The sequence below is a fragment of the Sarcophilus harrisii genome, chromosome 2 (genome assembly GCF_902635505.1).
Source record: "Sarcophilus harrisii chromosome 2, mSarHar1.11, whole genome shotgun sequence".
Classification (NCBI taxonomy): Eukaryota; Metazoa; Chordata; class Mammalia; order Dasyuromorphia; family Dasyuridae; genus Sarcophilus; species Sarcophilus harrisii.
The window spans coordinates 125,470,425-125,482,527 of NC_045427.1; positions in this window are offsets into that span (position 1 = coordinate 125,470,425).

Consider the following 12,103-nt stretch of genomic DNA (forward strand, 5'->3'; position numbering starts at 1 on the left):
ACCCTCAAGGACCTTGCATTCTAATGGGGAAGACAACAAATAAAAGAGAGCTATAAAAGGGGAAGAAGAGAGAGAAAAAGGAAGATACTCTTCGGCAAGGCTTTTGGGAAGAAAGTAGAAAAATTTCAAGAATATGGAAGAGAATTGGGAGTGAACTGAGTATGACCCGGACACTTTACAAAATGAAAGTTCAGACAAGGGATTCATCAATCAGAAGAGTAGCTGCAGAGTGGAGGAATCTCCAGAGTGAAAACACTGCTGATAAGACAATAGAAAAATCTGTATTCCTTGCCTTGCACATAGTAGATACCTAATAAATATTTATTGGATTGAATTGAGATGAGACTAGCATGGGGATGATCCTAAGTTAAATTTAGACTGCCAGCTAAGATGGCAGTATGTTAGACTCCAAATAAATTTAGATCTCACCCAAAGCTATAAAAATACACTAGAAGGAACAATAAGAAAGATAATGAAAGAGAAATGTCAACAAGCCCCTTTATCCAGTACAAGACTACACTAGAACACTCCCAGGAACTTGCAGTAGGAGAAAACATGTAGGCAATCAGCCTGGACCCATAGAAGAAGAAAGGCCCAAACTAGCATGCATATTGCTGTATAAATAACAAAAATAATAAAAAGCCATGTGATTATATCAATAGATGCAAAAAAGCTTATGATATAATTCAACACTTCTGTTAAAAATACCAAAATGCATGGGAATAAATAGACCTTTTCTTTAATAGTAACATATTAGTAGTGAAAATATTAGTACTATTATTAGTAGTATCAATCTAAAAATAATGATGCAGGAAAGAACTAAGCATTTACATAGTACCTACTATGTGCCAGGCACTGAGCTAAACCTATTTCAAATATTTTCTCACATGGTCCTCACAACAACCCTGAAAGGTAGATGCTATAATTATCTCCATTTTACAGCTGAGGAAACTGAGGTAAAGTGATTTGCATAGTCACATAGCTAATCAACATGCAAAGTTAGATTTGAACTCATGAAGAAGAGTCTTACTAATTCCAGACCCAGAGCTTTATCCTCTGTGCCATCTAGTTGCCCTAAGAGTGAATGTCATCTGTATTAGAGCAAGACTAAAGGCCTTTTCTAATAAAATCAGGGATAAAGAAAGGATATCCATTTTTATCACTGCTATTATTTGATATAAGTGTAGAAATGATAGCTAGAGAAGTGATAAGAAAAAAAGAAGGGAAGAAGCACAGATAAAGATGAAATAAAATTATATTTTATAGAGATGATAGTCTACATAAAGAACCCTAAAATTAAATTTAAAATTTAATTGAAATGATGACTTTAGCCAAATTGTAGAATTTAAAATAAACTCACATAAATTATGAGCATTTCAATATCTTACCAAAACAATCCAGCAAGAAGAAATAGAGAAATTTTATTCAAAATAACTATGGGATGTAAAAATATTTCAGAACCAACCTACTGATATAGACCTGGAAACTATATGAACACAAGTACAAAACATTCTTTACAAAAATGAAGACAGACCTAAATAATTAAAGAAATATTAATTGTTCATGCTAGTCAATGCCAATATAATTTTTTAAATGATGATACTACCAAAATTAACTTATTTATTTTCATACCAATCAAATAATCAAAAAAAAATGCTTTAGAGAACTAGAAGAGGAAAAATAAGAATGAAATACATGTAGCAAAATAAAAAAGAAAATAATTTTTTAAATGGGGACGAAGGAGACCTAGCAGTATCATATCTCATAATATACTACAAAACAGTAATTATATTAGTTCTAGGTAAAAATATAGGTTGATCAGAAGAACAAATTAAATATATAAAATACAAAAGCAAATAAACATAGAAATATAATGTTTGATAAAGTCTAAGATCCCAATGGGAAAAGTAGAAAGAATTTTGTCAGAAATGAGGTAAAGACCAACAAATACACTATATGCCAAGAAAAGCTCTAAATGGAGACATGACTTAAACATATAAACATCAAATAAATCAGAGGATCAAGAAGGAAATGCTTTTAGAACCTTGGATAAGGGAGGCATTCATGACCAACAAGGGATAGAGAGAATCAAAGATAAAGTAGATGATTTTAATTGCCTAAAGCTTAAATTTAAAAGGTTTTACACAGGTTTTAACCAAGGTAGCTAAAATCAAAAGGGACAGTCAACTGGGGAAAACTCTTTACAATAAGTTTTTCTAATAAATACCTCAGAAGGTGTATATATAAAACTTGATTTAAATTTATAGGAAGAAGAATCATTCATTCCCCAACAGCTAAATGGTCAAAGGCAGTTGTCAAAGGAAGAACTTTAACCCATAGATAGAAAAAAAAGTTCCATATCACTAGTAATTGGAAAAATACAAAGTAAGATAACTTTTAATTTATGCTTCATACCCAATATATTGACAAAGATGACTTAAAAATAAAGGAAAATGACAATCATTTAAGTAGATACAGGAAAAAAAATCACATTATTGGTGGAATAAGAACTGGTTCAGCCATTCTGAAAAAACATTTTGGAACGATACTCAAAAATTCACTAAACTGTGCATACCCTTTGATGCAGCAATCCCAATGCTAGGCTTATACCCCCAAAGAGATTTTTTTTTTTTAAAGAGGAGAAGGGTCTATGTGTAGAAAAATATTTATAGGAACTCTTATTTTAATAGAAAAAAGCCTGATACCTAAAACTATATTATAAAGCAGCAGTCATCAAAACCATTTGGTATTGGCTAAGAAATAAAGTGGTTGATCAGTGGAATATGTTAGGTTCACAGGACAAAATAATAAATAACTATAGTAATATAATGTTTAACAAACCCAAAATCCCAGCTTTTGGGATAAGAACTCACTATTTAACAAAAACCGCTGAAAAAAATTGAAAATTAATATGGCAGAAATTAGGCATTGACCCACACCTAACATCCTATACCAAGATAAGATCTAAATGGATTCAAAATTTAGACATAAAGAGTGAAATCATAAGCAAATTAGAAGAACAAAGGGTAGTTTACCTCTCAGATCTGTGGGGAATGAAGGAATTTGTGGCCAAAGAAGAACTTGAGTACATTTTTGAATCCAAAATGGATAATTTTGATTATATTAAGGTAAAAAATTTTTGTACAAACAAAACAATCCAGGCAAAATTAGAAGGGAAACAATAAATTGGAGAAAATTTTTTACATTCAAGGCTTCTGATAAAGGCCTCATTTCTAAAACATATAGAGATTTGACTCAAACTTATAAGAATTCAAACCATTCTCCAATTGATAAATGGTCAAAGGATATGAACAATATTCAGATGAAGAAATTAAAACCATTTCTAGTCATATGAAAAGGTGCTCTAAATCATTGTTGATCAGAGAAATGTAAATTAAGACAACTCTGAAGTACCATTACACACCTCTCAGATTGGCTACAATAACAAGAAAAGTTAACGAATGTTGGAGGAGATGTGTGAAAACTGGGACACTAATACATTGTTGATGGAGTTGTAAACTGATCCAACCATTCTGGAGAGCAATCTGGAACTGTATATATACCTGTTGATCCAGCAGTGTTTCTACTGGGCCTAAAAAGATCTTAAAGGAGGGGAAGGGACCCACAGGTGCAAAAATTTTTGTGGCAGCTCTTTTTGTAGTGGCGGGGACCTGGAAACTGAATGGATGCCCATCAATTAGAGAATGGTTGAATTAGTTATGATATATGAATATTATAGAATATTATTTTCTGTAAGAAACGATCAGCAGGATGATTTCAGAGAAGCCCGGAGAGACTTACATGAACTGATGCTGAATGAAGTGAGCAGAACCAGGAGATCATTGTACATAGCAACAAGATTATATGATGATCAATTCTGATGGACATAGCTTTTTTCAATAGTAGGATAATTGAGGCTAGTTCCAATGGTCTTGTGATGAAGAGAGCCATCTGCACTCAGAGAGAGGACAGTGGGAACTGAATGGGGACAACAACATAATTTTCACTCTTTTTGTTGTTGCTTGCTTGCGTTTTGTTTTCTTTCTCTTTTTTTCCCTTTTTAATCTGATTTTTCTTGTGCAGCATAATTGTGGAAATTTGTTTAGAAGAATTGTACATGTTTAACATATATTGGATTCACTTGCTGACTGGAGGAGGGGGTGGAGGGAAGGGAGGGAAAAAATTAGAACACTGGGTTTTGTAGGGGAAATGTCAAAAATTATCAGTGTATACATTTTGAAAATAAATAGCTTTAATTAAAAAAATAAAACAAAAAGGTGATTAAAAAAAGAAAAAACTAGGTAATAAGAGGATGGCCATCAATTGGAGAAAAAGTAAATAATGTAATGGAATATTATGGTGCTCAGAGAAATGACAAAAGAAATGGTTTCAGACAAATTTGTATGAATTTGTGTAGAGTGGAGTAAACAGAATCTGAAAAACAATTTACACAAAAACAGGCTTGAAAGGCCTAATAACCCTGATCAAAGTAAAGATCAATGAGGACTCCAAAAGACTTTGGATGAAGGCAATTACCTGTCTCCTGACAAAAAGGCGAGGGACTCACAAAGTACAGAAACATTTCAGATATAATCATTTTGTGGATTACTTTTTTGTATTATACCTATGAGTTTCAGGGGTTTCCTTTTGTTCTCTTTTTTTTTTTAATTGGGGAAGGGGGAATGGTGGGTCAGGATACTTGGAGGAATCAACCAATCAATCACTAAATATTTATTAAGCACCATTATATGCTACACACAGTGCTAAGTGTTGGAGATACAAAAAGAAATAAAAGATAGTCCCTGTTCTCAAGGAGCTTACAATTTAATAGAAATCTAATAGAAAACATGGAATCAAATATATACAAAACAAGCTATATACAGGACAAATAGGAAATAATTAAAAGGGGAAAGCACTGGAAGATGAGTTTTTAGTTGGGACTTAACAGAAGCCAGGGAGATGAATAAACAGGGACTAGAAGTAGTGATAATAATAATGATGCTTCTCACCTTCTCAAAAAAAAGAGAACCATTGAAATATATTTTTTTTAAATGTCAATGACACTCATCTTTAATCAGCTGGTATAATTTTAGAAATTTCTCCATAAAATTCATGTCTAAAGTTAAAAAGCTAATGGTCTAAGTTCTACTTTGTGGTTCATTGAAACATTCTTTAAAATACACAGGAAAAATAAACAGAAGGAAAAGCAAACATGACAGATTTATAAGTTATATGTTGAAATTTTTTACACACTAAAAAAAGCAATTTATATGTAATTGAGATTGTTTCCTGTACAAAATATGAAATGATGGCTTTATAAGATTTTTAAAGTTCAGATTTTAAGAAATTAAGAGATGGAGTATATCCAAATAGATACAGGACTATGTAGGGATAAGTCTAGAATACAGTTAATATTTAAAAAAAAAAACTAAACTAAAGGATCAGTTAAATGGGCTAAAAGCTTAGTAGAACAGGGCAAGAGGAAAAACTAATATAGTTGTCTTCAATACTTGATCCAATCATGTGTCCTTCACATTAATTAATCATCATTAGTTTCTATGCCCCAAATCAACACTTGGAGACTTGCCTTCTTTAAGTGAGTTTCTCTGTTCACATAAAGTCCGTCATCTATACCTGAAGTCTTTTCATCTTGGTAGGATCTGTCAGATTTGGGTTTTGTCAGTACAAAGTTTGACATTTCTATGAGATTTAACAGATTTAAGGGGGAAAATGTGATCTTCAGCTTTGTTCACAGAAATGTGTCTATAACAAGGTAGATGATAGCCGGTCAGATGTTCTCTGCTCTTATTACAACATAACTGGAACATTGAATTACCTCAATTTAGGAGAGCTATTGATAAATTGGAGTGGGTATAGAAAAGGAAAGCAAGGACATCGAGGGGACTAGAAAGTAGGACATAAAAATAGTTGAAGGAATTGGGGATTTTTAACTTGGAGATGATTAAGTTTAGGCAGGATGTGAGCACTGCTTGTTGAATAGATGGATGCTTGAAGTATTATTGTTAACATTGGAGAATTGCTCGCTATGAATGAGTATGGCTAAAGAAAATGCAGTGATTATAATGACTAAGATGCTGAAAATAGGGTGTAACTTTTAGATTTGGGAAGAGTAGAGACAAAACCAAGTCTCTCTTACCCATGAGGTTTGATTATGAGCAGAATGTTCTGTCAAGGAAGATTGTTCCTCTAGTTCTTCAGAAGTTTTTAAAGTTTGGAAACTGTTTTAACCATCAGGGTGACATTCTGATCCACAGGAAGAAAAGAAAATCTTGTTGGTCTCCTAAAACCCCTCTCTGCTGAGGTACAGTGCTTCCATAAATCATGGTGAGGAGAAAGGAGATCTGGTGGTTGGTTCTGAGTCAGATGGGAATGTCAGTCTTGGAACATCAACACCTCCATCTACTGGTCAGATACCAGAATAGTATCCAGCCTGGAAAGGAAACCTATTGGAGTTGTTTTCAATTTTTAAAAGGAAGGTTAGATTACATGTCCTTTTAAGATCACAAAAATTAGGTGATGAAAAGGACCTTGGAGCTCTCATCTGGGCCCAATACTTTTATTTTACAACCGTGAAAACTGAGACTACCAAGAGGTTAAGTAATTTGTCCCAGATCACATGGGGAGCAAGAAGCAAGAGCTAGGATTGGACCCAAGACAAAAGCTTTCAGAGAATCTAGTTCCAATGTTCTATTACAATTTCCTATTATTAGTGTTTGATCTCCTAAACCAGTGATCTCCAACCCTGATTATGTATTGTTCCCCACAGAGTAACTGGTAGTAATTGTTTCTAAAAAAAATTCCAAAAATAAAATGGGTTTAATACAATACATAGTATTTTGTGAGGGAAGGCAAGATGACACAAAGACAAATAGAAGACATAGAATAGCAAATCACTTAAAAGATGGCCTAAGTATCCTTTGAAAAAAGTCCTGTGGATTATATTTTCTTTCTTCTGCCCCCTCCTTTCCAAGCCTGTGGCTACTCCTAATTCAGGTTACCCTTGTATTATTGTGACAATCTTTTAATTGATTGCCTTAACTCTAGATATTCTCTCTCTTTAACTAATTTTAATATGTTTTGTCAAAATAACCTTCCTCATCTATAAAATGGAGATTTTCCCAGAAATGGTTTTGGAAAATCCATTGGTGTTCTTAATTATCTCAAAAATTCTTATTTTAATTACCTAAAAAATCAAAATTAATTTGGATTTACTCCAATTTTTAGCATCTTATATATGAGTTTTAGAAGTAAGGTTACACATATACACACAGATATTATCTTCCCATGGACACTCTTGTTTCTAACCTAAACTGTTAGATTCTTGAAATCAAGGCCTATAATGGGCTGAAATATAAGCTGTCCTTTCTCTGCAAAATCTACATGTATGAAATCTAAATTCAGATTATACTTGAATTCTTAGTGTTTCAGTAGAGAAGATAACAAAAAATGATAAATAGGAAAAGATAGTGATGAAATAAACATCTTTATTTTAATGGAAAGAAATGTTTTAAAAAGTTTTAGCTACTATGTAGATCTGAATATACCAATCAATGTAATTGTCTTTTCTGTGAATATTTAATTTTTTTCTCTTTCAAAGACATCTCATTTTAGGATAGTGGCCTAGATATTCAGCACTTAGATATTCTTACATAGCATTTCATTATATTCCCCTAGGGTCTAACACAGTGCTATATACAATGGTGGAAGTTTAATAGATATTGGATGGATAGTCAATCAGTGAATGAATGGTTAAATGCATAATGAGATTAAAAGAATTTGGAATGTTTAGTTTAGGAATTAGGATATACCTGGATTCCTTGAACTTCACAGAGCTCTCTTCTTAAATCACTAAAAGAGTCAGATTAAAAGAGTGGGTTTTGAAAACTTTATGCCTAATAAAAGCCTATCTATCACACTTAGAATATTATTTTTGTTATTATTTTGTTATAAATATTACAATTATATCAATTTCTTCAATCTGGCATTCTGTCAACTGAGACTGCTGTCTCCAAAGTTACCAATGATTTCTAATTTGCCAAATCTAATGAACCTTTTTTCATCCCTCACATTTCTGGTCTTCTCTGCATTATTTGATGCTGTTGGCCACCTTCTCTTCCTAAACATTCCATCTTCTTTGAATTTTCATAGCACTGCTCTCTCTTGGTTCTCTTCTTAACTTTCTAACGATGTCTTAGTTTCCTTTACTGGATCATCATCCATTCAGATCTGCAAACTAGCAAAGTCTCCCAGGACTCTGGACTGATCCTCATTTCTTTTCCCTCTGTACTTTAATTTTATAATCTTATCAGCTCCAGTAGGTTTAATTTTAATCCCTTTTAATGACTCCCAAATCTATATATTCAGACTTTGTATACCGAACACTAGTCCTTTAGCTATTAGACATTGAAATGGAAATTTCAAATTAAATATCTTCTAGGAAAATCAAATTCAACATATCCTAAAGAAAAACTCATCATCTTTCTTTTTTTATGTTATATTTCTTTTGCTCATCCCTTTTCTGAATTCCACTTTCTATTAAGGATACCACTATCTTTCCAGTCTCCCAGGTATGCAATCTCAGTGTCATTGTTATTCACTTATTCTCATTCATTCCACATATCCAATGAGTTACTAAGTCTTGTTGATGGGGTGCAGCTTCTAAGGGAAATGTTTCTAGTTTCTAGGAGAAGAGTAACTTGTAATCCTAAAGTTCCCTGGCCTTGGGAGTGCTATTGTTCCACAAACATTGCTGACTGTCAGATAACAATCTGTTGTCTGTGATAGTTTCTGAGACAATAATGAGACACATACCAGACTATTCCTCAACTCCATCTCTAAGCCATAAAATTAGCATATCAGTAACATGAAGCACTCAGTCTCTTACTTTTTCCTATAAATTTATCTTCTTGCTCCTGATTCTTTGCTAAATTCTTTTGGAACTTAACCTTCTTTAATTGATGTTACAATTATAGTAAATTTTGCCTCTTGATTTGGAGATAAGTCTAAGAATGCAAATTCTTTTGAGATACCTCATGACAATGGTCTGCAACCCAACCTTTTTGGAGTCTCCTTTGGATCCCAACATTGTCATTTTTATCTCCAAATCTCTTACATCCATCTCCTCTTTCTTCATACAACCATCATCCTTGTTCAGGCCCTCATTATCTTCCACCTGAACTAGGGCAATAGATTTCTACTTGTTCTCCTTGGATTCATCTCTTTCTATTTCAGTCCATTTTCCCACACATTCACCAAAGTGATTTTCCTAGTGTGCAAATTTAACTATGTTACCACTCTACCCAATAAACTACACTTTACCTCTAAGATTATATATAAAGCTCTCTCTTTGGCATTTAAAGTTATTTAAACATAGCCTCCTTCCTGCCTTTCCAAACTTCTTACACATTAGTTTCTTCTATGCACTTTATGACCCATCTCCTATTTTTGTCTTATTGTAATATCTCTTATCCCCTGTCTGCAAGGTATTCCCTCCTCAACTGGACCTCAGCTATTAGTACCTTCTTCTCCAAAATCATACCAAACACCTCAGGCATAATATAAGATCCCCAATTCTTTCCCTAAGCTGTTTCCCTAACCTAAACTTGAACTGGCAGGTTTGGCATTTCCAGGGAAGGCTATGTCATCTTGCTGTAAATGTAAAGTCTTCTCAACTCTAAAATGGACATAATAATAGCAACTACTTCACCAAGTGACTGTAAAACTCAAATGAGATAATATTTGTAAAGCAATTAGGATAGCACTTGGCACACAGTAAGTGTTTAATATATGGTTGTTCCTCTTCTTCCCTAAAACTTAAAACACTCTCAACGGGCAACTCGAGTATATGAGAGATATACCCCTACTTCATTTTGGTTTCTGTTCCCAAACCACTGAGCTTCACATTTTCTTGAAATCCATCACAACAGAATTATTAATAAGAATTATTAATTCTTAATAATGATAAGATAGAAAAGGGAAGTATCATGATTTTTATTTAATATAAGTCAAAAACAGAAATCATCAAAACTTTTACCCCCTAGAAGGCAAAAGCAAGGAGAGTTGAACCTTACTGGCTATATACAAACCTGAGTCACATTCTCCTTCACAGTATCCAATGCACACAGTATCCATAAAGGAGAATATACAGATACTTAGAGAAACTTCACAAGGATGATAAGTGGAGAAATAAATGTAGGTGGGGTAATTTATATCTCTGGACTGCTTGATATCCTAAATTTATTCAGGGGCAATCTATAATACTTTTCAAGCCACTTCTCTGTGAGCTATTTGTTCCTTTTTATATACTCACTACTTCTGCTGGGGAAACAAAAAAAGACATTCCTCTCCTCTCAAGCCAATGAAGAAATGTCAAGTTCTTTTTGTTTACAGCTACTCTTAACAGGGCTTTCTGAAAGTGTTAAACCATAGTAGTGAAAAACTGTTGGTCTCCTCAGATCTGCAATTAGCAGGGGATTCTTCTTTGTCCATTCAATCCCAAACCATTTTATAAATGCAAAGCACAGCTCACAAAGAAAAAAAAAAGGCAAAGATTCTTGAATCAGAGAAAGCAGAAGAGGGAAATACCTGCATTTCTGAGAGATTCCACCATTTTCAGTCCATACATGACAGTAAAGAGAATTGAGCCCAAATAACTTCTCAAAAGCAGCAGGATCCTGACCCCTTCCAATGAGTTTCCACAAGTTGTAGAATCTATCAACTTTCAGGCCATTGGCTCATCACCTGTCAATTTACTAACTTTAGTCTTCCATAAAGCATGTTTCCTTAGCACCTCTTACTTCTTCTGTCTCCAATTTCTCCAGTGCCCATCTTTTTCTGTTTCTCCCTTTCCCTTCATTTTCTGCTGGTTTCCTCCTACAGCTTCTTCTTTTTTTTTTTTTCTTCCAATGCCCCTAATCTGAACCTCCTGATGATCAGTGACTCATTTTCCTTTTTGAGATAAAAAATCCATCTTCCTATCAGATAAGAACCAAAGTCCTAAAACAATCTTCACATAGTCTCCAAACAATTATTGGTTTTATAATTTGGCAGTTAAATTGGTCAATCTCTTACAAAAGGATGAAAACTGCAATTAAATTTGGCCTGGTATTGCTCATCTGCATTTTTTTTTTTTTTAGCTAAGGTGAATTCTAAATTACTTTCCTAAGAGATGGGTTACTAAAGCATGTAGCACCCACGGCATTCTGTATAGGTTGATTAATGGATAGAAGGTAGGTCTGAACTGAGTTTAAATTTGACTTCATGGAAGTCAGAATTTTTCATGGAAGAAGGGAAAGAAAGAAGAAAATAAGCATTTATTAAATTCCAACTATGTACCAGATACTATGCTTTACAAGTATTATCTTCTTGATCCTTACAATAACCCTTAAAGTTAGGTATTATTATTATTATTATCCCAACTTTACAGATAAGGAAACTGAGTCAGACAGAAGTTAAGTGGCTTGCCCAGAATCACACAACTAATAAATGTCTAAAGTCATATTTAAACTCAGGATTTCCTGATTCCAGGCTCATTGTTGATCCACCATACTTACTAGCTGCATCCTTTTTTAGTATCTAGATAAGGGAAGTGCTATAATGTGAGGTCAGAAAAAGTAAAGAAAAAAATATTTTTCTGTTACTATCAAGTTGAATAGAAGGTGGAGGTTCCTGGTGCATTCAAAATTCAGCTTGACAGGGAGAACTGGTTCCATAGCTAAAGAAGGCATTACTTCAAGAAGTATAATAGACATTAACACTAGAAATGCTAAAGACTCTTCTAATTCAAGATAGCTATTGGAATTCATGGAATTCATTAAGTTGCTAAAACCTAGGACCAAACATGTCTTTGTGTTCTTGCTTCCAACAGTGATGAACCCATATATGTAAAGTTGGGTGAGGTCCTATATGCTAAGTACTAAATCAGCTTGATCTAGGTTGGTGATAACAAGTTGCTGAGTGAATGGGTAGGCCTTTGCAAAACTGGCAAAGAAGGAAAGCTCCATAAGTGGCTGGCTATAGTTGCTTTGTTGTTAAGAAGGATCCAAGGAACCTCAGGCCAAAAATATCATCAAAGAATATTTTA